At 42.4% G+C, this 22,713-nt stretch overlaps 1 protein-coding gene and 1 non-coding gene across 2 annotated transcripts in view; one reads left to right on the forward strand and one right to left on the reverse strand.

Moving 5' to 3' along the window:
* The window catches only part of LOC115149648 (tripartite motif-containing protein 16-like), a 1,197,515-nt gene that overhangs the window by 223,869 nt on the left and 950,933 nt on the right, over positions 1–22,713 (forward strand). The window lies entirely within an intron of this gene.
* On the reverse strand, positions 19,056–19,128 carry trnav-aac (transfer RNA valine (anticodon AAC)). The gene has a single exon. It is a non-coding gene; the product is annotated as a tRNA-Val (tRNA).

Raw genomic sequence — 22,713 nt, forward strand, 5'->3', positions numbered from 1 at the left:
TCCAGACCAAGTCTCTACTGTGCACATTCCCTCAGAGTATGCCAATTTGGCTATCGCCTTCAGTAAGACGAAGGCGACTCTATTACCACCCCATCGACGAGGGGATTGTGCGATAAACCTCCAGGCCGACGCGGTTCTTCCTAGGAGTCACGTGTATCCTCTGTCTCAGGAGGAGACAGTGGCTATGGATACATACGTCACTGAGTCCTTGAGACAGGGATACATTCGGCCCTCTAAATCCCCCGTCTCCTCGAGCTTCTTTTTTGTGAAGAAGAAGGAGGGAGGTCTGCGTCCGTGCATTGACTATAGAGGTCTAAATGCTATCACAGTGGGTTTCAGTTACCCGCTACCTCTCATTGCTACGGCAGTGGAGTCATTTCACGGGGCGCGCTTCTTCACGAAATTAGATCTCAGGAGCGCATATAACCTGGTGCGTATCCGAGATGGAGATGAGTGGAAAACCGCATTTAGTACCACATCGGCCATTATGAGTACCTCGTCATGCCGTATGGGTTAAAGAACGCTCCCGCTGTCTTCCAATCCTTTGTGGACGAGGTCCTTCGGGACATGCTCGGGCAGGGTGTGGTGGTGTACATCGATGACATCCTGATTTGCTCCGCCACACGCGCCGAGCATGTGTCCCTGGTGTGTAAAGTGCTTGGGCGGCTGCTGGAGCATAACCTATACGTCAAGGCGGAGAAATGTGAGTTTTTCAAAAGAGCCGTCTCATTTCTAGGATATCGCATTTCCACCTCGGGGGTGGAGGTGGAGTGTGACCGCGTGACGGCTGTGCGTAATTGGCCAACCCCAACCACTGTGAAGGAGGTGCAGCGGTTCTTGGGGTTCGCTAATTATTATCGGAGGTTTATCCGGGGTTTTGGTCAGGTGGCGGCTCCCATTACCTCACTGTTGAAAGGGGGGCCGGTGCGGCTACGATGGTCAGCAGAGGCGAACGGAGCCTTCCTTCGTCTGAAGGCTCTGTTTACCAACGCACCTGTCCTGGCGCATCCGGACCCCTCTTTGCCATTCATAGTGGAGGTGGACGCGTCCGAGGCTGGGGTAGGAGCTGTGCTATCGCAGCGCTCGGGCGTTCCTCCGAAGCTCCGCCCATGTGCCTTCTTTTCTAAGAAGCTGAGCCCGGCGGAGCGCAACTATGATGTGGGGGACCGGGAGCTGTTAGCTGTGGTCAGGGCTTTGACGGTGTGGAGACATTGGCTTGAGGGGGCACGTCACCCTTTTCTCATCTGGACCGACCACCGTAACCTGGAGTATATCCGGGCAGCGAGGAGGCTTAATCCCCGTCAGGCAAGGTGGGCCATGTTTTTTACGAGGTTTAACTTCACTCTCTCGTACATTCCAGGTTCCCGGAACCGGAAGGCTGACGCACTGTCGCGTCTCTACGACACCGAGGAGCGGACCATCGATCCTACTCCCATACTTCCCGCCTCCTGTCTGGTGGCGCCGGTGGTATGGGAGGTGGATGCGGACATCGAGCGGGCGGGTCGGTCAGAACCCACTCCACCGCAGTGTCCCGTGGGCCTGAAATACGTTCCGCTTGGTGTTCGCGATCGACTGATCCGATGGTCCCACACTCTACCCTCCTCGGGTCATCCTGGGGTGGAACGGACAGTGCGGGGCCTGAAGGGAAGGTACTGGTGGCCCACCTTGGCTGAGGATGTTCGGCGTTATGTCTCTTCCTGTTCGGTGTGCGCTCAGTGCAAGGCTCCTAGGCACCTGCCTCGAGGGAAATTACAGCCCCTCCCTGTTCCGCAACGACCTTGGTCTCACCTCTCGGTGGATTTCCTCACGGATCTCCCGCCGTCCCAGGGGAATACGGCAATCCTGGTCGTTGTGGACAGGTTCTCTAAGTCCTGCCGTCTGCTCCCTTTGCCCGGTCTTCCTACGGCCCTGCAGACTGCGGAGGCCCTGTTCACCCATGTCTTCCGGCACTATGGGGTGCCCGAGGACATCGTTTCTGATCGGGGTCCCCAGTTCACGTCCAGGGTGTGGAGATCGTTTATGGAGAGGCTGGGGGTCTCGGTCAGCCTGACCTCGGGTTTCCACCCCGAGAGTAATGGGCAGGTAGAACGCATCAACCAGGAGGTGGGCAGGTTTCTGCGGTCATATTGCCAGGACCGGCCAGGGGAGTGGGCGCAGTTCGTGCCATGGGCCGAGATGGCCCAGAACTCTCAGCGCCACTCCTCTACCAACCTGTCACCCTTCCAGGTGGTCTTGGGATATCAGCCGGTCCTGGTGCCATGGCAACAGAGCCAGACGGAGGCTCCTGCGGTGGAGGCATGGGTGGAGCGCTCTCAGGAGACCTGGAATGGTGTCCAGGAGTGCCTAAGGAGAGCTGTGGAACGACACAAAGAGAGCGCTGACCGCCACCGCAGTGACGCCCCCGTGTATAATCCGGGGGACAGAGTCTGGCTCTCGACGCGGAACCTGCCCCTCCGCCTGCCCTGCCGGAAGCTGGGTCTGCGGTTTGTGGGGCCGTTCAAAGTCCTGAGGAGGATAAACGAGGTGTGTTACAGGTTACAACTCCCTACATATTACCGCATTAACCCCTCGTTTCATGTGTCTCTCCTCAGGCCGGTGGTAGCTGGTCCACTACAGGACGATGAGGTGCTGGAGGTCCCCCCGCCCCCCCTGGACATCGGGGGGGCCCCGGCGTACACAGTCCGAACCATCCTGGACTCCCGACGTCGGGTAGGGGGCCTGCAGTACCTCGTGGACTGGGAGGGGTACGGTCCGGAGGAGAGGTGCTGGGTTCCGGCGGCGGACATTCTAGATCCACCGATGCTACAAGAATTCCACCGTCGCCGTCCGGATCGGCCGGCGCCTCGCCCATCCGGGCCGTCCCCGAGGCCGGCGTCGGCGCGCGGCTCAGTCAGGGGAGGGGTACTGTCACAGTATCTAACGAAGGTGGCGCCCCTCCTCGGTCGGGCGGCGCTCGCCGGTCGTCGTCGCCGGCCTATTAGCTGCCACCGATCGTTGTTTCTGTGTCTGTTGGTTTGTCTGTCTATCCCGCACCTGTTTTGTGTTTGTCATTAGTGGGGGGTTATTTAATGTGTATTTTCAGTTGGGGTTCTCGTGCGGGATTGTTCATTTGTTCACGAAGGACAGTTGTATTGTATCCGATTAAGAAGTCATTATATTGCCGGGCTGCGCCCCGCGCGCTGTTTGTTTTTTCAGTGCGCTTCTTTGTTTTTATTGAGAAAAGTGTTTTCTCCTGGCGGACTTCGCCACACGCCCTGTGCCCAACGGCTATTACGACTGGTATTTCTTATTAAAACTCAGTTGCTCTGGCCCTCTGTCTCCTGCTCCTGATTTCATATATCTACTGGTCCTAGACGCTCGTGACACAATGGTGGTAAATTGGATACGTGGTGGTATCTTCGTCTGGTTGTTAGACTGGATCCGTCGTCCGTCCTTTCCTAGCCCACGTTAGCAGCGGCTAACTCAGCGGCTAGGAAGTATCACTTCTGTAGTGAATAAGCTCAAAGTTCATACCAGTTCATACCATAGCTCACGCCAAGGTTGGCTTAGTTCTGTCCTTGATATGGTTTAGTTAACCTCTTACATCTACACGTTCCGCTAGCGGAACGATTGCTCCAATATCCAATGATGGGCGGGGCGCGAAATTCAAACTCCTCTAAATTCGAAAACTTCCATTTTTCAAACATATGACTATTTTACAGCTATTTAAAGACAAGACTCTCCTTTATCTAACCAAACTGTCCGATTTCAAAAAGGCTTTACAGCGAAAGCAAAACATTAGAATATGTCAGCAGAGTACCCAGCCAGAAATATTCAGACACCCATTTTTCAAGCTAGCATATCATGTCACATAAACCCAAACCATAGCTAAATGCAACACTAACCTTTGATGATCTTCATCAGATGACACACCTAGGACATTATGTTATACAATACATGCATGTCTGTTCAATCAAGTTCATATTTATATCAAAAAACAGCTTTTTACATTAGCATGTGACGTTCAGAACTAGCATTCCCACCGAACACTTCCGGTGATTTTACTAAATTACTCACGATAAACGTTCACAAAAAGCATAACAATTATTTTAAGAATTATAGATACAGAACTCCTCTATGCACTCGATATGTCCGATTTTAAAATAGCTTTTCGGATGAAGCACATTTTGCAATAATCTAAGTACATAGCCCGGCATTACAGGGCTAGCTATTTAGACACCCTGCAAGTTTAGCCTTCACCAAAATCACATTTCCTATAAGAAAAATGTTCTTACCTTGCTTGTTCTTCGTCAGAATACACTGCCAGGACTTCTACTTCAATAACAAATGTAGGTTTGGTCCCAAATAATCCATCGTTATGTTCCATCAAGACGTTTTGTTCGTGCGTTCTAGACACTATCCCAACGCTAAATCTCGGCCACGAGCATGACGCAAAATATGACAAAAAATGTCTAAATATTCCATTACCGTACTTCTAAGCATGTCAACCGCTGTTTAAAACCAATTTTTATGCAATTTATCTCGTAGAGAAGCGATAATATTCCGACCGGGAATCTGCCTGTCTGTAAACTGAGGAAAAAACCGAAAGCCGGGGGCGGGGCGTGTCACGCGCCTAAGGCTTAGTCCATCAAGTGACCACTTAGTTTTTGCTCTCGTGTGCTTCAGCCAGGGCTTTGAATTACGTCATTCCTGTTTTTCCCGGGCTATGAGAGGCCATTGTTGACGTGCGAAGTGTCACGTAAGAGCAGAGATCCTTTGTAAACGACAGAGATAATAAAGAAGGGCAAGAAATGTTCAGACAGGGTACTTCCTGAACAGAAGCATCTCAGGTTTTTGCCTGCCATAGGAGTTCTGTTATACTCACAGACACCATTCAAACAGTTTCAGAAACTTTGGAGTGTTTTCTCTCCAAAGCTAATAATTATATGCATATTCCAGTTTCTGGGCAGGACTAATAATCAGATTAAATTGGGTACGTTTTTTATCCAGCCGTGAAAATACTGCCCCCTAGATGTAAGAGGTTAACATGTGTGTCCTTCTAACGTAGAGGCTGCAGACCTCCCGTACTGGAACTCCTGAATGTCTTTTCGTCAAAGGCTTATATAGTGGAGAGGGGGGAAGGAGGTGTTTCATCGTTTATAACCCCTGTCTCTTCACAGGGTTGGGCCACTGATCGAGCAGGGCACTTTCCTTATGAAAACCCAATTCTCTCATTTGGAAGCTAAAATTACATTTAATCTCCTAACAAACAATTTCAATATCAAACATTTCAATTGCAAAACAATTCCATGTGACTCTGATAACTAGAGGGTGTATACTTTCTCAGGTACAGTTTATGTCGTCCTGTCATCAATCACAATGTCCCAGATAACAATGAACTGACCTCCATACTCGTTACTTTATCAAGCATATTTCCAACTGGTTTTATTACCAAAATATGGTTCCTTTTCCCCATTTGTTTGATGTTCCCAGACTCTCTATATTTAACACAGGCTATTCAAGTCCTTCAGTAGGGTCAGAGAGAGAGGGGAAGGGAGAAAGGTATTTATGGGGGGGTCATAAACGTTACCCACAGGCCAACGTCATGACAACACCTAGCTATCTATATATCCACCTAGATATCTATATATCCACCAATATATCTATATATCCACCTAGATATCTATATATCCACCTAGATATCTATATATCCACCTAGATATCTATATATCCACCTAGACATCTATATATCCACCTAGATATCTATATATTCACCTAGACATCTATATATCCACCTAGACATCTATATATCCAACTAGATATCTATATATCCAACTAGATATCTATATATCCACCTAGATATCTATATATCCACCTAGACATCTATATATCCACCTGGACATCTATATATCCACCTAGACATCTATATATCCACCTAGATATCTATATATCCACCTAGATATCTATATATCCATTGTTTAGCAGGAATGTAATGTTTGTATCCTGTATATCTGACTGTGATATGTGGTTGTCCCACCTAGATATCTATATATCCACCTAGATATCTATATATCCACCTAGATATCTATATATCCACCTAGATATCTATATATCCATTGTTTATCAGGAGTGGAATGTTGGTATCCAGTATATTTAACTGTGATATGTGGTTGTCCCACCTAGATATCTAAAGATGAATTCACTTGCAGATGCCATGTTAATTTGACCCAGTTTCTCACATCGGGAAAATAACAGCAAATGTGCATTTTATGTGGAAATTACCCACTTTAAAAGTCTTTATAAAGCCTTGTAGTGGTTTAATCATTTCTTTAAACAATGAGATAATTTACCAACATTTCTGAAAAGTGATATTTAGCGTTTTGTAATGAAACTCTTATCTTTCCCCATCTGAGCTCAGAGTAGATGAGAGATGTTATGTTTGTCTCTGTTCTGTTGAAGCCCAATCAAGCAGGAGATACCAGCCTCCCCTGTTCCCAGCTGTGTGTCCATGAAGAGTGACCAGTCTATGGGTCTACCTATACTGTTTAGAGAGGGAGACTTTTCTACTGAACAAAGGTAAGAAGAACTCATTGGTCAGTGAGTTAAACAACACTGTCTCTAGTCATTTCTCCTCTCCCATTTTCACATTTATTGTTGTTGTTTTCATAATCCATAGGCTAATCCTTTAGTCCATTTATATAGTCCTAAAACAATATTAAACAAACACATTTCCTCCCTGTGTGTGTGCGTGTGCGTGTGCGCGCGTCCGGCTACCTGCCGCCCCAAAATAAGATGTAGGCCAATCAGGGGCTATTAGTTAGTGTTCAGGCCTTGTGGGAGGGTTTTGAGTAGTCATTGGACTAGAAAAAGTCATTACATTAAATAACCTGACTGTTTGGATGTGTCTGTTAGTAAACGGTTTTATTTCTAAGAGATAATGAATAAAATAATTAGTTGTTACTGTGTTAACCACAAGCAACATGCTGGATCTCTGTTTAGTTGTCACTGTGTTAACCACAACCAACATGCTGGATCTCTGTTTAGTTCTCACTGTGTTAACCACAACCAACATGCTGGATCTCTGTTTAGTTGTCACTGTGTTAACCACAACCAACATGCTGGATCTCTGTTTAGTTGTCACTGTGTTAACCACAACCAACATGCTGGATCTCTGTTTAGTTGTTACTGTGTTAACCACAACCAACATGCTGGATCTCTGTTTAGTTGTCACTGTGTTAACCACAACCAACATGCTGGATCTCTGTTTAGTTGTCACTGTGTTGACCACAACCAACATGCTGGATCTCTGTTTAGTTGTCACTGTGTTAACCACAACCAACATGCTCGATCTCTGTTTACAGGGGTCAGTGCTCTAAAATTAGTCTCTCTGGGGAGAGAGAGGAGGGGGGCCCTGCCTCTAAAATGCATCTCTCTGGGGAGAGAGAGGAGGGGGACCCTGCCTCTAAAATGAGTCTCTCTGTGGAGAGAGAGGAGGGGGGTCCTGTCTCTAAAATGAGTTTCTCTGGGGAGAGAGAGGAGGGGGGTCCTGTCTCTAAAATGAGTCTCTCTGGGGAGAGAGAGGAGGGGGGTCCTGTCTCTAAAATGAGTCTCTCTGGGGAGAGGAAGGAGGGGGGCCCTGCCTCTAAAATGAGTCTCTCTGGGGAGAGAGAGGAGGGGGCCCCTGCCTCCAAAATGCATCTCTCTTGGGGACATGACACCAAAGCTAAGAGGTGAGATAATTTTATGAATAATTAATTACGTTTATTTCCTAAATAAATAGCTATCTTAAGGTGAATGCAGTTACTGTAAATCTCTCTGCATAAGAGCATCTGCTAAATCAGGGGTTCTCAATCCGGGGTCTGTGGAGGTACTGCAGGGGTTCTGCAGGAAGCTCGGGGAGTGGTGGTGTATCCAGGGAGAAAACTAAACTTATATTCTTAAATATCATTGTGGTCTTATGTTACCATCTATTGGAATTATTTAGCAACTGCAGTAGTGCTGAAAAAATGTGTTATTCCTTACTAAAGTAGTAATTACTGAGAATTACTAGTTAATTTTATCACTTACAATCATAAAATAAGAACTTATACCATAACAAACAATTAAACAGACATAAACCAAAATCACTATATATGTAGTTATTTAGTTAATTACCAAATTGAGCCGGTCGGTCACATTTGAGAGTGAGGCAGATATATAGCATTTTGCATAAAAAAAACATGATTTTTGTCTCTCTGAAATGAAGCCATCAAGTGATAGATTTCAAACAAATCCTTGTCTGTGAGAGATGTAATAATTAATACATAATTTCTTTAAACAATGAAAGCTCATTTCTGTAAAGTGATATGTTGCGTTTTGGAACTCTTCTTATGTTTCCCATCTGAGATCAGAGTAGATGAGAGATGTAATGTTTGTCTCTGTTGTGTTGAAGTCCAATCAAGCAGGAGAGACCAGCCTCCCCTGTACCCAGCTGTGTGTCCATGAAGACTGACCGGTCTATGGTTACACCTATATCCTTTAGAGAGGGAGACTTTTCTACTGAACAAAGGTAAGAAGAACTCATGGGTCATGGTCAGTGAGTTAAACAACACTGTCTCTAGTCATTTCTCCTCTCCCATTTTCACATTTCTTTTGGTTGTTTTCATAATCCATAGGCTAATCGTTTAGTCCATTTTCATAGTCCTAAAACAGTGTGTGTGTGTGTGTGTGTGTGTGTGTGTGTGTGTGTGTGTGTGTGTGTGTGTGTGTGTGTGTGTGTGTGTGTGTGTGTACTCCCTGGATGAGGAGATGTAATCTCATGTTTTGTCCACAGAAACCAACAGGAGAGGTCAGAGATTCTCAGTGGTCAGTCTTCCCAGAGTCATCAAACAGACCTGGACTCCATATTCAGTGTATGTGGTCCTGTTATGTACATTTGTTTTTGTTTTCCTCAAGTAAAGTTTTCCTCAAGTTGATCTGTCAATCATTCATTAATGTGTTAATGAGAAAGTATTTCTTCTCTTGCTTAACTTATTTACATGATTTATTTTAGTTGCTTCAAGAGAAAATGATGACATTTGTGAAGAACGAGCTGAAGATGTTCAAGAGGATTCTTAGTCCAGAACTCCCAGAAGGCTTTGAGAGACAGAAGCAGGATGAGGAAGTGGTGGATGCTGAAGATGAGAAGCAGGAGAGCAGTGCCAGAGAGGGGGCTCTGAAGATCACACTGCACATCCTGAGGAAAATGAACCAGAAGGAGCTCGCTGACACACTGGAGAAATGTAAGATCTGTCTGCCTCGTGTTGAATGCTGTTTTATAACATTTAAAAGCTGTGGCTAAAGTACAGCTAAAGTAGCTGTGTAACTCAATGATATTGTAGCAGCCTTAACACAACACCTAGTGACCTCATCAAGTAGCAGAAGGGATGTGTTGTGTTGATTAATTTAGAGAGAGAGAGAGAGAGACAACATTAATAATACCATCAATAATACCAATAATAATATAATCAGTCACACCAGTCTGTAATGCATTATGAAAACATTTACACATTTATACTGTCGTGTCTTTGGGCACCATTAAACTGAAGACATGTTTATCAATTAACTCCCTGTAATTATTATCACGCGATTAAACTGACTAATCGTTTAACTGTATTAACTAGGAGATCGGGGCACCAAGGAAAATATTCAGATTACAAAGTTATAATTTTCCTAATATAACTTTCCTATATTATAACATTATATATTATATTATAGTATAGGCCGATTATCTTCTGGTTTAAATGGTGTATTTTACCTCACGTCCAGTCTCATTCCAAACGTCGTAAATTGTTGTATCTGCACGAATCCAGCCTTTACTAAAATCATCCATACATCAACTGTCTTAAAATCATTTATTTACTAAACTAAGTAATTCACAGAAAGCATACAAACAGTAATTATCATCACAAAGAATTGGTAGAGTAATGTGCCCTAGTGGGCTAAACAGGCATGGCTGGTGTCTTGTTAAACAAAGGGTCATAAAGGGCAGCTGAGGAGGCACACAGAGTTCATTAATATTAACAATTGATATGCTAATCCTTTGCACATGAACGCTCACTCATTCGGGAACAATTGCAATCAATATATATTTACGCTCAGTGTGTAGTCGGGATCCTTGTTGGAGAGTTTTTGTCCTGTTGGAGAGTTTTTGTCCTGTTCTCTCTCTCGGTTAGAACGGGTCTTTCAAAGCGACATTCATTAATGTCGTTATAGAATGGATGTTTCGTCGGTCTTCGCGTTCAATTCTATAATTTCTAGCTGCAGACTATTAATTAATATCAAAGACTTGTTATTATTCTGTCGGTCTCGATAGTCTAAAAGTTTAACCACGTGGTATAGTTAACTTTCAGTAGAGGAATTGGATGGTCAAACTTTGGCTCTCTCTTCTGAGGTAAGCTGGTCTGAAGAAAGAAAATCAGGGAGGGGGTTTTATACGTGAACATAGAACAAGCTTGTCACATGACGCCTGGTCCTGTCTGTGTCCCTGGGGGGCTTGCCGATGACTGATTTAAGCTTTGAACAGAAATACATTCTATCACATTAACATCAGTACATAGCATCTCAACGTATTCCAAATAGCTTTATCCTTATTAATACATTTTATACAACCATTTAGATGCAAGTCCCATAGCTGAGGCTATTATATAAACAGTTTTATGATAATATTGTCTCTTCTGAGAATCACACAATTGTACCAAGCGGACCAGTTCGTAGCTGGATTCTTCACCGATCTTTTATACCTTCTCCAGAACATAAATGTAATTCGGTTCCCCAATTCTGTGAGTTGGAAGAATTTCCTTGTCTCTCTATGAAACCCCTCTCAGTCTCAACTGTTAGGCAGGACATTTCCTTTGGAATTTACGACTGCCTTGACAGGGCCTGGGTAGGGAGAGGTAGGTAGGGGGATGGTGCAAGGGGGAGGGGGTCAACTGTGCTCCCTGTTCCCAGAGAGAGGGCAACGTCATGACAATACATTCAGTTAAGAGAATAAATGATTATAATTTAAAATGTTATAACAGTCCTACAATACTGTAGGCATTAAAACAGACGTAATATTAATATCCTCTGTGCTATTTCTTCATTCAGATGAGCTTGCTGTGATTTTCCAACGTGAACTCAAATCTAATCTAAAGAAGAAGTTTCAATGTGTATTTGAGGGGATCGCTAAACAAGGAAACCCAATACTTCTCAATAAGATCTACACAGAGCTCTACATCACAGAGGGTGGAACAGGAGAGGTCAATAATGCACATGAGCTGAGACAGATTGAGACAACAACCAGGAAACAAGCAAGACCAGAGACTGCAGTCAAATGTAACGACATCTTCAAACCCTTAACTGGACAAGACAAACTTATCAGAACTGTGCTGACAAAGGGAGTCGCTGGCATTGGAAAAACAGTCTCTGTGCAGAAGTTCATTCTGGACTGGGCTGAAGGAAAAGCAAATCAGGATGTTCAATTTGTGTTTTCATTCCCTTTTCGGGAGCTGAATTTGATGAAAGGAGACAAACACACTTTGATTGAACTTCTCTATCACTTCTCAATGGAAACCAAACAATCAAGAATCTCCAACTACAACAAGTACAAAGTTCTGTTCATCTTTGATGGTCTGGATGAGTGCCGACTGCCCCTAGACTTCCAGAAGAACAAGATCTGTTGTGACGTCACAGAGTCAACCTCAGTGGATGTTCTGCTGACAAATCTCATCAAGGGAAATCTGCTTCCCTCTGCTCTCCTCTGGATAACTACCCGACCTGCAGCAGCCAATACGATCCCTTCAGGGTGTGTTGACCAGGTAACAGAGGTACGAGGGTTCAATGACCCACAGAAGGAGGAGTACATCAGGAAGAGATTCAGTGATGAGGACCTGGCCAGCAGAATCATCTCACACATAAAGACATCAAGGAGCCTCCACATCATGTGCCACATTCCAGTCTTCTGTTGGATTTCTGCAACAGTCCTCGAACACATGCTGAAACATAAGAGAGAAGAGATGCCCAAGACTCTGACTGAGATGTACACACACCTTGTGGTGTTTCATACCAAACAGAAGAATGAAAAGTATCTTGGTAAAGAAGAGACAGGTCCACACTGGAATAAAAAGAGCATTCTGTCACTGGGAAAACTGGCTTTTCAACAGCTAGTGAAGGGCAATCTGATTTTCTATGAAAAAGACCTGAAAGAGGCTGGCATTGATGTCAATGAAGCCTCTGTGTACTCAGGATTGTGCACACAGCTCTTTAAAGAGGAATGTGGGCTGTACCAGGACAAGGTGTACTGCTTCGTTCATCTGAGCATTCAGGAGTTTCTGGCTGCTGTGTATGTGTTCCTCTCATTCATCAACAACAATGAGAATCTCATGGACAAACAGCAAACAAATTCCAGTATATTTTCTCTGCTGTACAGAGACAAGTCTGAAGTTACTGTCTACAAGAGTGCTGTGGATAAAGCCTTACAAAGTGAGATGGGAAACCTGGACCTGTTCCTCCGCTTCCTTCTGGGCCTCTCACTGGAGTCCAATCAGAAGCACTTACGAGGTCTACTGACAAAGACAAGAAGCAGCTCACAGAGCCATGAAGAAACAGTCAAGTACATCAAGGAGAAGATCAGGGAGAATCCCTCTCCAGAGAGGAGCATCAATCTGTTCCACTGTCTGAATGAACTGAATGACCATTCTCTAGTGGAGGAGATCCAAAGCTACCTGAGCTCAGGAAGTCTCTCAAAACCCAACCTGTCACCTGCACAGTGGTCAGCTCTGGTCTTTGTGTTGCTGACTTCAGAAAATGAGCTGGATGTGTTTGACCTGAAGAAATACTCCAGATCAGAGGAAGGTCTTCTGAGGCTGCTGCCAGTGGTCAAAGCCTCCAGAGCTGTTCTGTGAGTACATAAAATGACATATAAGAACTAATCATCAGGAAGAAATATTCAGGTTAAAGAAAAATATGCATTATAATATGTGTATAATATTATATTGAAAAACATTGAATAAATGCAATGATTTTCACATTAGTATAACAATATGCCCATACAATTCTAGGAGACGGAAGATGAATCTATTTGTTGTTTGAGAGAATAAACCAAATGCATCGTTGTCCTTCTACACTACTGGTGTTAAATAAACAGTGTGTTTGTGAAGTCATGATGATCTCTTTGCAGGCTGTCAGGCTGTGGAGTCACAGAGGAAGGCTGTGCTTCTCTGGTCTCAGCTCTGGAGTCAAACCCCTCACACCTGAGAGAGCTGGACCTGAGTAACAATGAGCTGAAGGATTCAGGAGTGAAGCTGCTCTCTGCTGGACTGGGGAATCCCCACTGTAAACTGGAGACTCTGAGGTCAGTATTATCACATATGAAAGTACTTTGCCTGCAAGACTGTTCCTGTCGTGTGTATTTTTTTTTGTCCGGTTGATGCTTTACTCTTTTTTTAAATTAAAATATGAGTATCCACATTCCCGCTGCATTTTGGTCCATTCCTGAAGACAGCCCTTACAGTTACTGTTAAGAATGGTGAATAATGTCCTGTCATTTTGGAGTCACTTCACTTGTATTGTCAGTAAGAATAGAAGATGTTTCTGAACACTTCTACATTCATGTGGATGCTACCATGATTATGAATAATCATGAATGAATCGTGAATAATGAGGAATGAGCCTCTGTTATTGGTAATGGTGAGAGGTTAGCATGTTTTGTTGTAGCCTCTGTTATTGTTAATGGTGAGAGGTTAGCATGTTTTGTTGTAGCCTCTGTAATTGGTAATGGTGAGAGGTTAGCTGTTTTGTTGTAGCCTCTGTTATTGGTAATGGTGAGAGGTTAGCATGTTTTGTTGTAGCCTCTGTTATTGGTAATGGTGAGAGGTTAGCATGTTTTGTTGTAGCCTCTGTTATTGGTAATGGTGAGAGGTTAGCATGTTTTGTTATAGCCTCTGTTATTGGTAATGGTGAGAGGTTAGCTGTTTTGTTGTAGCCTCTGTTATTGGTAATGGTGAGAGGTTAGCATGTTTTGTTGTAGCCTCTGTTATTGGTAATGGTGAGAGGTTAGCATGTTTTGTTTTAGCCTCTGTTATTGGTAATGGTGAGAGGTTAGCATGTTTTGTTGTAGCCTCTGTTATTGGTAATGGTGAGAGGTTAGCATGTTTTGTTGTAGTCTCTGTTATTGGTAATGGTGAGGTTAGCATGTTTTGTTGTAGCCTCTGTTATTGGTAATGGTGAGAGGTTAGCATATTTTGTTGTAGCCTCTGTTATTGGTAATGGTGAGAGGTTAGCATGTTTTGTTGTAGCCTCTGTTATTGGTAATGGTGAGAGGTTAGCATGTTTTGTTGCAGCCTCTGTTATTGGTAATGGTGAGAGGTTAGCATGTTTTGTTGTAGCCTCTGTTATTGGTAATGGTGAGAGGTTAGCATGTTTTGTTGTATCCTCTGTTATTGGTAATGGTGAGAGGTTAGCATGTTTTGTTGTATCCTCTGTTATTGGTAATGGTGAGAGGTTAGCATGTTTTGTTGTATCCTCTGTTATTGGTAATGGTGAGAGGATAGCATGTTTTGTTGTAACTTCTGTTATTGGTAATGGTGAGAGTTTAGTATGTTTTGTTGTAGCCTCTGTTATTGGTAATGGTGAGAGGTTAGCATGTTTTGTTGTTGTCTCTGTTATTGGTAATGGTGAGAGGTTAGCATGTTTTGTTGTAGCCTCTGTTATTGGTAATGGTGAGAGGTCAGCATGTTTTGTTGTATCCTCTGTTATTGGTAATGGTGAGAGATTAGCATGTTTTGTTGTAACCTATGTTATTGGTAATGGTGAGAGGTTAGCATGTTTAGTTGTATCCTCTGTTATTGGTAATGGTGAGAGGTTAGCATGTTTTGTTTTATCCTCTGTTATTGGTAATGGTGAGAGGTTAGCATGTTTTGTTGTATCCTCTGTTATTGGTAATGGTGAGAGGTTAGCATGTTTTGTTGTATCCTCTGTTATTGGTAATGGTGAGAGGTTAGCATGTTTAGTTGTATCCTCTGTTATTGGTAATGGTGAGAGGTTAGCATGTTTTGTTGTATCCTCTGTTATTGGTAATGGTGAGAGGTTAGCATGTTTTGTTGTATCCTATGTTATTGGTAATGGTGAGAGGTTAGCATGTTTAGTTGTATCCTCTATTATTGGTAATGGTGAGAGGTTAGCATGTTTTGTGATATCCTCTGTTATTGGTAATGGTGAGAGGTTAGCATGATTTGTTGTATCCTCTGTTATTGGTAATGGTGAGAGGTTAGCATGTTTTGTTGTAGCCTCTGTTATTGGTAATGGTGAGAGGCTAGCATGTTTTGTTGTATCCTCTGTTATTGGTAATGGTGAGAGGTTAGCATGTTTTGTTGTATCCTCTGTTATTGGTAATGGTGAGAGGTTAGCATGTTTTGTTGTAGTCTCTGTTATTGGTAATGGTGAGAGGTTAGCATGTTTTGTTGTAGCCTCTGTTATTGGTAATGGTGAGAGGTTAGCATGTTTTGTTGTAGCCTCTGTTATTGGTAATGGTGAGAGGATAGCATGTTTTGTTGTAGCTTCTGTTATTGGTAATGGTGAGTTTAGTATGTTTTGTTGTAGCCTCTGTTATTGGTAATGGTGAGAGGTTAGCATGTTTTGTTGTAGCCTCTGTTATTGGTAATGGTGAGAGGTTAGCATGTTTTGTTGTAGCCTCTGTTATTGGTAATGGTGAGAGGTTAGCATGTTTTGTTGTTGTCTCTGTTATTGGTAATGGTGAGAGGTTAGCATGTTTTGTTGTAGCCTCTGTTATTGGTAATGGTGAGAGGTTAGCATGTTTTGTTGTAGCCTCTGTTATTGGTAATGGTGAGAGGTTAGCATGTTTTGTTGTAGCCTCTGTTATTGGTAATGGTGAGAGGTTAGCATGTTTTGTTGTATCCTCTGTTATTGATAATGGTGAGAGGTTAGGATGTTTTGTTGTAGGCTCTGTTATTGGTAATGGTGAGAGGTTAGCATGTTTTGTTGTAGCCTCTGTTATTGGTAATGGTGAGAGGTTAGCGTGTTTTGTTGTAGCCTCTGTAACTTTCTCACTCATTATTATTCATGATTCATTAATGAGTTGTATTAATCATGGCATCATCAGGATTAATTTATTATTGTTTAGAAACATGTTATCTACAGTCGTTGCCAAAAGTTTTGGGAACGACACAAATATTAATTTCCACAAAGTATGCTGCTTCAGTGTCTTTAGATATTTTTGTCAGATTTTACTATGGAATACTGAAGCATAATTACAAGCATTTCATGTGTCACAGGCTTTTATTGACAATTACATGAAGTTGATGCAAAGAGTCAATATTTGCGGTGTTGACCCTTCTTTTTCAAGACCTCTGCAATCCGCCCTGGCATGCTGTCAATTAACTCCTGAGCCACATCCTGACTGATGGCAGCCCATTCTTGCATAATCAATGCTTGGAGTTTGTCTGAATATGTGTTTTTTTGTTTGTCCACCCGCCTCTTGAGGATTGACCACAAGTTCTCAATGGGATTAAGGTCTGGGGAGTTTCCTGGCCATGGACCCAAAATATCGATGTTTTGTTCCCAGAGCCACTTAGTTATCACTTTTGCCTTATGGCAAGGTGGTCCATCATGCTGGAAAAGGCATTGTTCGTCACCAAACTGTTCCTGGATGGTTGGGAGAAGTTGCTCTCGGAGGATGTGTTGGTACCATTCTTTATTCATGGCTGTGTTCTTAGGCAAAATTGTGAGTGAGCCCACTCCCTTGGCTGAGAAGCAACCCCACACATGAATGGTCTCAGGATGCTTTACTGTTGGCATGACACAGGACTGATGGTAGCGCTCATCTTGTCTTCTCCGGACAAGCTTTTTTCCTGATGCACCAAACAATCAGACAGGGGATTCATCAGAGAAAATGACTTTACTCCAGTCCTCAGCAGTCCAATCCCTGTACCTTTTGCAGAATATCAGTCTGTCCCTGATGTTTTTCCTGGAGACAAGTGGCTTCTTTGCTGCCCTTCTTGACACCAGGCTATCCTCCAAAAGTCTTCACCTCACTGTCTTTTGACTGATACTGCTTTTAAACTGGTCTGGTCAGTCTACTCAAATATTTGTACTATATATGTTTCTATCTGCAGGCAAAACTTTGATCATTTGTCATTTTTAATAATGATACATTCATTTATGAATAGATATGGAAGGTTTCAGGACACTGATATATCTGAATATGTTGAAAAAATATACTGCCACTATTTTAACAACCAAAGGATAGCAGTGTGTTTTTAATATGATTTGACTCTTTGCAGGCTGTCAGGATGTCTAGTCACAGAGGAAGGCTGTGCTTCTGTTAAAAGTAAAGTACCTACTGCACGTGTTAAAGAGCACTGTTTCCACCCGTTTTTCGAACCGAGGACATTTCGCGTGTAAAGCGAACGTGATAACCACTAGACTACAGAAACTGCTGCTTGATCTTTCTGCAAGAAGTAAAACTAATTTTACAGATATTCATGGCACGTATTCGAATTTCCAAAATAAGGCATTTATGAAAATAACTATTCTCTGTTTAAAGTACATTACCTACTGCAGGTGTCAAAGAGCACTGTTTCAGCCTGGTTTCAAACCGAGGACCTGTCGCGTGTTAAGCGAACGTGATAACCACTACACTACAGAAACTGCTGCTACATTTTGCTACAAGAAGTAAACCGAATTTTACAGATATTCATGGCACGTATTCGAATTTCCAAAATAAGGCATCAATGAAATTCTCTGTTACCGCTATAGTACTTCTTGAATGTGTCAATGAACGTTGTTTCCGCCGGGTTTCGAACCAGGGACCATTCGCGTGTGAAGCAAACTTGATAACCACTACACTACAGAAACTGCTGCTACATTTATCTACAAGGAGTAAACCGAATTTTACTGATATTCATGGCACGTATTCGAATTTCCAAAATACAGAATTTATGAAAATAACTATTCTCTGTTAAAAGTATAGTGCCTACTGCATGTGTCAAAGAGCACTGTTTCCACCCGGTTTCGAACCGAGGACTTTTCGCATGTTAAGCGAAAGTGATAACCACTACACTACAGAAACGGCTGCTACATTTAGCTACGAGGAGGAAACCGAATTTTACTGATATTCATGGCACGTATTCGAATTTCCAAAATACAGAATTTATGAAAAGCTCTGTTACTGCCTTAGTACTTAATGAATGTGTCAATGAGCGTTGTTTTCGCCCGGTTTCGAACCAGGGACCTTTCGCGTGTGAAGAGAACGTGATAACCACTACACCACAGAAACTAGCACTACAATTAGCTGCAAGGAGTAAACCGAATTTTACTGATATTCATGGCAGGTGTTCAAATTTCCAAAATTAGGTATTTATGAAAATAACTATTCTCTGTTTAAAGTAAAGTACCTACTGCACGTGTTAAAGAGAACTGTTTCCGCCCGGTTTCGATCCGAGGACCTTTTGCTTGTTAAGCGAACTTGATAACCACTACACTACAGAAACTGCTGCTACAATTATCTGCAATGAGTAAACCGAATTTTACAGATATTCATGGCACGTATTCGAATTTCCAAAATACAGAATTTATGAAAATAACTATTCTCTGCTAAAAGTACAGTACCTACTGCACATGTCAAATAGACACTGTTTCCACCCGGTTTCGAACCGAGGACCTTTCTTGTGTAAAGCGAACGTGATAACCACTAGACTACAGAAACTGCTGCTTGAATTTTCTGCAAGGAGTAAACCGAATTTTACAGATATTCATGGAACGTATTCGAATTTCCAAAATAAGGCATTTATGAAAATAACTATTCTCTGTTTAAAGTACAGTACCTACTGCATGTGTCAAAGAGCACTGTTTCTGCCCGGTTTCAAACCGAGGACCTTTCGCGTGTAAAGCTAATGTGATAACCACTACAGTACAGAAACTGCTGGTACAATTAGCTGCAAGGAGTAAACCGAATTTTAAAGATATTCATGGCACGCGTTCGAATTTCCAAAATAAGGTATTTATGAAAATAACTATTCTCTGTTAAAAGTACAGTGCCTACTGCACGTGTCAAAGAGCACTGTTTCCGCCCGGTTTCGAACCGAGGACCTTTCGCGTGTTAAGCGAACGTGATAACCACTACACTACAGAAACTGCTGCTACAGTTCGCTACAAGGAGTAAACCGAATTTTACAGATATTCATGGCACGTATTCGAATTTCCAAAATACAGAATTTATGAAAATAACTATTCTCTGTTAAAAGTACAGTACCTACTGCACGTGTCAAAGAGCACTGTTTCCACCCGGTTTTGATCCGAGGACCTTTCGCATCCTCGGTTCGACGTGATAACCACTAGACTACAGAAACTGCTGCTACAATTAGCTGCAAGGAGTAAACCGAATTTTACAGATATTCATGGCACGTATTCGAATTTCCAAAATAAGGCATTTATATAAATAATTATTCTCTGTTTAAAGTACAGTACCTACTGCATGTGTCAAAGAGCACTGTTTCTGTCCGGTTTCAAACCAAGGACCTTTCGCGTGTAAAGCGAATGTGATAACCACTACAGTACAGAAACTGCTGGTACAATTAGCTGCAAGGAGTAAACCGAATTTTAAAGATATTCATATTTCCAAAATAAGGCACTAATGAAATTCTCTGTTACCACTACGGTACTTCTCGAATTTGTCAATGAGCATTGTTTCCGCCTGGTTTCGAACCAGGGACCTTTCACGTGTGAAGCAAACGTGATAAACACCACACTACAGAAACCGCTGCTGTATTTTGCTACAAGGAGTAAACCGAATTTTACAGATATTCATGGCAGGTATTCGAATTTCCAAAAAAAGGCACTAATGAAATTCTCTGTTACCACTACGGTACTTCTTGGATTTGTCAATGAGTGTTGTTTCCGCACGGTTTCGAACCAGGGACCTTTCGCGTGTGAAGCAAACGTGATAACCACTACACTACAGAAACTGCTTCTATAATTAGCTCCAAGGAGTAAACCGAATTTTACCGATCTTCATGGCACGTAATCAAATTTAAAAAATAAGGCATTAACGAATTTCTCTGTTACCACTATGATACTTCTTGAATGTGTCAATGAGCGTTGTTTCCGACCGGTTTCGAACCAAGGACTTTTCGGATGTGAAGCAAACGTGATAACAACTACACTACAGAAACTGCTGCTGCATTTATCTACAAGGAGTAAACCGAATTTTACTGATATTCATGGCACGTATTCGAATTTCCAAAATACAGAATTTATGAAAATAACTATTCTCTGTTAAAAGTATAGTGCCTACTGCACGTGTCAAAGAGCAATATTTCCGCCCGGTTTCGAACCGAGGACTTTTCGCATGTTAAGCGAACGTGATAACCACTACACTACAGAAACTGCTGCTACATTTAGCCACGAGGAGGAAACCAAATTTTACTGATATTCATGGCACGTATTCGAATTTCCAAAATACAGAATTTATGAAAATAACTTTTCTCTTTTAAAAGTACAGTACCTTACTGGACGTGTCAAAGAGCACTGTTTCCACCCGGTTTCGAAACCGAGGACCTTTCGCGTGTTAAGCAAACGTGATAACCACTACACTACAGAAACTGCTGCTACATTTTGCTGCAAGGAGTAAACCGAATTTTACAGATATTCATGGCACGTATTCGAATTTCCAAAATAAGGAATTAATGAAATTCTCTGTTACCGCTATAGTACTTCTTGAATGTGTCAATGAGCGTTGTTTTCGCCCGGTTTCGAACCAGGAAGCTTTCGCGTGTGAAGCAAACGTGATAACCACTACACTACAGAAACTGCTTCTATAATTAGCTCCAAGGAGTAAACCGAATTTTACCGATCTTCATGGCACGTAATCAAATTTAAAAAATAAGGCATTAACGAATTTCTCTGTTACCACTATGATACTTCTTGAATGTGTCAATGAGCGTTGTTTCCGACCGGTTTCGAACCAAGGACTTTTCGGATGTGAAGCAAACGTGATAACAACTACACTACAGAAACTGCTGCTGCATTTATCTACAAGGAGTAAACCGAATTTTACTGATATTCATGGCACGTATTCGAATTTCCAAAATACAGAATTTATGAAAATAACTATTCTCTGTTAAAAGTATAGTGCCTACTGCACGTGTCAAAGAGCACTATTTCCGCCCGGTTTCGAACCGAGGACTTTTCGCATGTTAAGCGAACGTGATAACCACTACACTACAGAAACTGCTGCTACATTTAGCCACGAGGAGGAAACCGAATTTTACTGATATTCATGGCACGTATTCGAATTTCCAAAATACAGAATTTATGAAAATAACTTTTCTCTTTTAAAAGTACAGTACCTTACTGGACGTGTCAAAGAGCACTGTTTCCACCCGGTTTCGAAACCGAGGACCTTTCGCGTGTTAAGCAAACGTGATAACCACTACACTACAGAAACTGCTGCTACATTTTGCTGCAAGGAGTAATCCGAATTTTACAGATATTCATGGCACGTATTCGAATTTCCAAAATAAGGAATTAATGAAATTCTCTGTTACCGCTATAGTACTTCTTGAATGTGTCAATGAGCGTTGTTTTCGCCCGGTTTCGAACCAAGAAGCTTTCGCGTGTGAAGCAAACGTGATAACCACTACACCACAGAAACTAGTAATACAATTAGCTGCAAGGAGTAAACCGAATTTTACTGATATTCATGGCACGTGTTCAAATTTCCAAAATTAGGTATTTATGAAAATAACTATTCTCTGTTTAAAGTAAAGTACCTACTGCACGTGTTAAAGAGAACTGTTTCCGCCCGGTTTCGATCCGAGGACCTTTTGCGTGTTAAGCGAACTTGATAACCACTACACTACAGAAACTGCTGCTACATTTAGCTACAAGGAGTAAACCGAATTTTACTGATATTCATGGCACGTATTCGAATTTCCAAAATAAGGCATTAATGAAATTCTCTGTTACCGCTATAGTACTTCTTGAATGTGTCAATGAGCGTTGTTTCCGCCCGGTTTCGAAACAGGGACCTTTCGCGTGTGAAGCAAACCTGATAACCACTACACTACAGAAACTGCTGCTACAATTATCTGCAATGAGTAAACCGAATTTTACAGATATTCATGGCACGTATTCGAATTTCCAAAATACAGAATTTATGAAAATAACTATTCTCTGCTAAAAGTACAGTACCTACTGCACATGTCAAATAGACACTGTTTCCACCCGGTTTCGAACCGAGGACCTTTCTTGTGTAAAGCGAACGTGATAACCACTAGACTACAGAAACTGCTGCTTGATTTTTCTGCAAGGAGTAAACCGAATTTTACAGATATTCATGGAACGTATTCGAATTTCCAAAATAAGGCATTTATGAAATAACTATTCTCTGTTTAAAGTTCAGTACCTACTGCATGTGTCAAAGAGCACTGTTTCTGCCCGGTTTCAAACCGAGGACCTTTCGCGTGTAAAGCTAATGTGATAACCACTACAGTACAGAAACTGCTGGTACAATTAGCTGCAAGGAGTAAACCGAATTTTAAAGATATTCATGGCACGCGTTCGAATTTCCAAAATAAGGTATTTATGAAAATAACTATTCTCTGTTAAAAGTACAGTGCCTACTGCACGTGTCAAAGAGCACTGTTTTCTCCCGGTTTCGAACCGAGGACCTTTCGCGTGTTAAGCGAACGTGATAACCACTACACTACAGAAACTGCT

Source organism: Salmo trutta, chromosome 15 (assembly GCF_901001165.1).
Source record: "Salmo trutta chromosome 15, fSalTru1.1, whole genome shotgun sequence".
Classification (NCBI taxonomy): domain Eukaryota; kingdom Metazoa; phylum Chordata; class Actinopteri; order Salmoniformes; family Salmonidae; genus Salmo; species Salmo trutta.